Below are 5,482 nucleotides of genomic sequence, written 5' to 3'. Positions count from 1 at the left end.
AGTGGGAGAGTGTAGATGAAGCAGGACTGTCCATGAGCCAGCAATCATTGCCCCTGGGAAATGGGCGCAGGCGATTTGTTACACTATTCTCTCTACTTTTTATATATGTTTGAAATTTTCCACGTTAAAAAAGTTTTTAAATGGTAACAGCAGAAACATTTCCACCATCGCCAATGACAGTGCGAGAATAAAGACTCTGAAGTCAGACTGCCTGGCTCAAAGCTCGGGCATCTGATGCTCATTAGCTGTGTGAGTTGGATAAGTTAGTTAATCCCTCTGTGCCTCAGTTTCATTATCTGTAAAATGGGAATGATAACGATTATACCAGTCTTATAGGGTTGTTTTGAGGACTAACTGAGATTAGGCATCTAAAGTACATAGCATAGTGCTCTCTGTGCCTCAGTTTCATTATCTGTAAAATGGGAATGATAACGATTATACCTGTCTTATAGGGTTGTTTTGAGGACTAACTGAGATTAGGCATCTAAAGTACATAGCATAGTGCAGGGCCCACAGCAAGTGCTCAATTATAATAATCATTATTACTGGATGTCCACGGCTCTGGTTTAAATTTGCCAAAAGGAGCTACTTTGGCTGATTCAGACAAACAATTGGCAGATCTAGTTCAGCTCAGGGTTCTAACTGATGAGCCTTTGGATACACAACCCTGAAGTATCATGTGCCCAGGTATACAGGTATCTCAGATGGACAGCCACACACCACAGAACCAGGCCTTCCTGACACCCCGCAAGGAGGCTCTTTCCCAATACCTGCTGTGTTCTCCTGTCTCACCACTCCTGTCTCTGAGCTTAAGCAGCTCTCTGCACACACTCATTACACCTCAGCCCAAGATGAGATTTTAAAAGTCATCTTATCCAACCATGCCATCACAGATTTATTTGACAAATACTTATTGAAGGCCAACCTTGGGCCCAACACCATCCTGGGTGCTGAGGATGGAGCAATGAGCAGGACACGGCCTGGGATATAAATGCCACTTAGAGTACAGGCCTGCTGGTCAGGATCCCGGGATCTAGGCACTGCCTCTGTCACTCACAGGCCATGTGACCTGAGATGTCCTTCACCTGCCCCCACTGTCTCTTCTTCTGTGGAGCAGAGTGCTCACAGGAAATGCCCTCCGGGTCCCTTTCTGCTCTGGCCTTTTGACTCTGAGCATATGGACCCCCCTGTGCTACTCTCTAAACATATTCTTCCCCACTGGACTGAAAGCCTCCAAGGGCAGGGACTCCACGGTAGACTTTCGAGGCATTGAGGAGCTGGATTGCACAGGGGTTGGACACAAATTTGCTAAAAGAAAGAATAAATCAACAAGATGTGCTTCCTCTGGGTCAAAGGTCAGTCAGAAACAGTGAAAGGACAGCTTTTAGACCAGGAGAAGTGGGAAAGGGATCCCCAGATACCTGGCACTATACCAACCACATGGAGATTCACAATGCCCATTTACATGTTACAGGCTCTGAGAAGTCCTGCAGGAAAAGAAACCTAATCACCTTTGGTAATTCTAGTTTTCCAAACCTATTTGACTGTAAATTAATTTTTGTACATCACCTGTTACCTTCTCATGAAACACTTGGGAAATGCAGTATTAGATCTTTTTGCTTATTCAGTTGCATTTGTTAAAAATAAGGTCAAGTTTGCTAAAGATACTAGGTTTTCAATGCCCTAGTGGCCTAAAATTGGGACCGCTTGCTCCTCATTCCTGCATTCTCGGCTGAGCTCTGCCACCCTTCTTGGGGCTGAGCCGGGACATCAGGCGTTGCACAGTCTTGCCCGGGGTGTGTAAGTGGTGCAATTTGACCCAGGCTGGACTTCATCCCCCAACATTCATCAAATTATGTCTTTAATCATGCCCTCCCACCCCCAAATAATCCATATCAGGATTCCAGGACTGAGGGGACTAGCACAGAAGGAGTTCGTGGGAACGGGATCCAGCTTTATTGGCATGTCAGCCCAAAAAAGCCAAGAAAATCTCCGGCACCAATAAGAGAAGGTCAGATACCTACCTGGGGGGAGGCGGGTGATAGGGTGATGGTGTTGGGTTCAGTCTGTTTTAAGAGAGATGTTGTTAAAGTGAAGTGCCAGGGTAGTGAAGGATCTGGAAATTATGTCAGAAAAGGAGAGTCTAATAGAACTGGGATATTTCACCTGGCAAAAGTAAGGCTTTGGGGACCTGCAGTAGCTGTTCTCAAATATTTGAGAAGCTGCCATCTGGCAGAGATTGGGCACGTCCTGTGAACTCCAGAGGGCTAAGGCAGACTTCAGTTCAATAAAGAAAAGGGTGTATACATGCTCATAGATAATAAAATTAAGATAAACTCCTTGTCACTGGCAGCATTTAACGAGTGACTGAGGTAGCACCTGTCTGGGTGGTGTAGAGAGAGGCAGTGGACGTGAGACGGGGCCAGGTGGGGTGAGCTCTAAGGTGCCACCCCTCTCCAATTCTACAATTGTTGGGCTTATATTCCCCGCGGTCTCTAGGCAATATCTTTGTTTATCTTAGCTGTCTCAAACAGCATTCCACTCACCAGTAGGGCCCCCCTGGCTCTGTGACTTTGACCTCCAGCAGGTGGAATTTCTGGTCTGCACACTTTTCTTGCTCAGGATGGCTAGAGGGGGTTACTGGTGTCTTCTGGTGACCCTTGGGCTTTGAGAACTGGCTCAGTCCTCCACACAGGCTTCCTGTCACAGTGATAGGAGGGACACTGTCCCACAGAGAGACTATAGAAAGGATTAGGGCAGCACTAAGCTGTCTTCCATTGTGAGATTCTTCAGTGTGTGGACTGACAGGCCAAGCTTGTGGTGAAACGGCCAGATTTTCTAGGAAGAAGACTTTTTTCATCCAAGTCAAGGTCACTATCATGGGCCTGGACCTTGACTTCGTTTTCATTGTGGAGGAAAATCTCTTTGAGGGGGCTGTGGCACTTTTAAGAATCTTCTGTGTGCATAGCACTGTACAAATACGTTATTTACATATAGACTCGAGACCTCTGAGGCAAGAGGAGAGCTCTGGGCACAATTCAGAAAACCTGGTCTTGGGCCCAGCCCTGCCACCACTGTGTGACCCAAGGAAAGTTCCTGGATGATTTCAAGTTTTGGCTAGAGCCTGGGGCTTAGACCATGTTGGGGAAATCTCTGTAAGGAAAACAGTACAAAATTATAAATACACATACCGGCCAGTTGCCAAAAATAAACGAATGAATGAATGAACAAATAAATGCCTGTGCCTTTTACTCTGGGCATGTGCTTTGACTTTCAAAATTATAAATGCAAAATTAGGTAAAAATGTAATTATTCATTTAGAATGATAAAAAGAAATTGCAACAAATTACAAATCTTGAAAAAAATAACAAATACCACAAACATCACAAAATCTGGATAGACTTAACATAATATATATATTAACTAACTGCTTGACATATCTCTACAGTGCTTTTTTGTTTTTGCACTACTTCTGCTCAGAATTCTGCATAGACTAGCTTCTGGGCTGTATACATTTCAAACCTTGCTTCTCCCCCACATATGTGCCCCTGGTGCAGCACCTCAGGCCACAGTCATAGTGTGACACAACTTTGTGTCACAAAGCCAGGTGAGTAGGCCCACTATGCAGAGGAACATTCCTGTAAGCCGTGCCCTATGCTGGGACGGGTACATGTACTCACTGTGAGCTACATAAATACATCCTACCAATCCCAAACCTGAGCCAGATTCTCCAAATGCCCATCAGACCCACTGGGAAGACAGAGTAGAAAAGAGTAGAGGCCCTGATTGGTTGCAGTTAAACTGTATTATTCTACAGCATTTCAAGAAAATCTGACCATGTGAACACATTACTGGAACCCTAAAGGACCTTGAAGCTTGAGCTGGATTAGCTTCATGGTACAAGGGATCTCCATAAAGTTTATGGAAGGATTCATTCATATCTTCTAATCAAATTTTCTAGAAAATGTTTAAAGTGCCCTCGTAAATCTGCCTCCGGGCACGTAACAAATCTCTCTGAGCTTTAGTTTCTTCATTTGTAGAATGATCAAAACAATTCTGGCTCTATCTGTCCATTTTTGGCGAGGATCAGAAATGAAAGAAAACGTAAGGCCTTTGGAGCCCAAAAGCACTGCGTGAGGAGACCACGAACACAACAGTGATGTGGGTTGAGCAGGTATTTGTCCAGACTTCTTTGGTTTTAGGGGTCAGTACTCCTGTAGGCCAAGTGCTCGTCCTTAGAGGCCAGAAACTCTAATAAAGGGAATTTCAAAGCTTAAGGCTTTGATTCCAGTTAAAGGACATGCCTCTGGAAGGCATGGCGCGTGGGGTGTAATCAGCTATTTGCAACCTTGTGAGAATAAGCCCGTCCAGTCATTAAATCAACATTTACCGAGTGCTCCCCTAGTGCAAGGAGGCACCAGGCTAGGGCCTGTGGGTACAAAGAAAGAGTTAGAAGCCCAGTGTCTAAAAAAGGAGACCTGCCAGACATGTGCTTAAATAGCCATAATTCAAGTCAAAGGGGTGAGAGCCACAGGCTAAGCCCATGTCTGGGCAGTCAGAGCCCAGAGGAGGGCTGGGCAGAGAAAGCTGGGGGTGGCCAGCCAGGCCTTGCTGAATGAGAAGGCTTACACAGGTGAAGAGGGGGCACTGGGCACTCAAGAAAGAAGGAGCAAAATAAAGAGCATGGACGTCTTCCAGTGTAGAAGATACTTAAATAAAATTTGATGAGCAATTTGTGAGTGTCTGGAAGGTCAGAAGAAGTACAGGATACCTTGTGAAGCAGGCAAATTTATCTCCCACTCACTGAATTTTCCTTTTTTCTCTTAGTTTGGATATCTTCCACCCCATCTCCACCCCTAGAGAGAAATGTGACAATGAGCTTCAGCTCCATAAAATTCGACTTCATGGAATCTTTCTGGGCTGGCTTCTCAGCCAATATCAGATCTATGAGCTGAGAGAGAACAGGGAGAGAGAGGTCACAGCTATTCAGGGGACTCCAGCCTTGTCAGAGCCTTCCACAGCCCCTAACCAATCATCCTGGGATCACTGCTGAGACAGCAGCCTGAACAAGGGCAATGGGACTCCAGAGACCCCACCCATGGGGGCAGCCTTGTCAGAGCCTTCCACAGCCCCTAACCAATCATCCTGGGGTCACTGCTGAGACAGCAGCCTGAACAAGGGCAATGGGACTCCAGAGACCCCACCCATGGGGGAGAAACCCCAGGGCTTTAGGCCCTTTGCTCCAGTGAGCTTAGAACCATGATGTTAAAATCCAAAATGTTAAGCAGCTAAATGGCAAACTGTACCTAGACATCTTCTGAGCAAAGCATATAGAATTTTGGTTTAAGGAGCACCTGGGTAATTTCATAACACATACTGTCTTTTTATACAGGCATCATAATCTATGAATTGTAATGATTCATCCTGTCTCAAGAAGATGGAAGTATTTTAGATGTATAGAGATATGTATCTGAAGCAAAAA

This window comes from Galeopterus variegatus, unplaced genomic scaffold (genome assembly GCF_000696425.1).
Source record: "Galeopterus variegatus unplaced genomic scaffold, G_variegatus-3.0.2 Scaffold521, whole genome shotgun sequence".
NCBI lineage: Eukaryota > Metazoa > Chordata > Mammalia > Dermoptera > Cynocephalidae > Galeopterus > Galeopterus variegatus.
Note: the sequence above shows the minus strand (reverse complement) of the source record.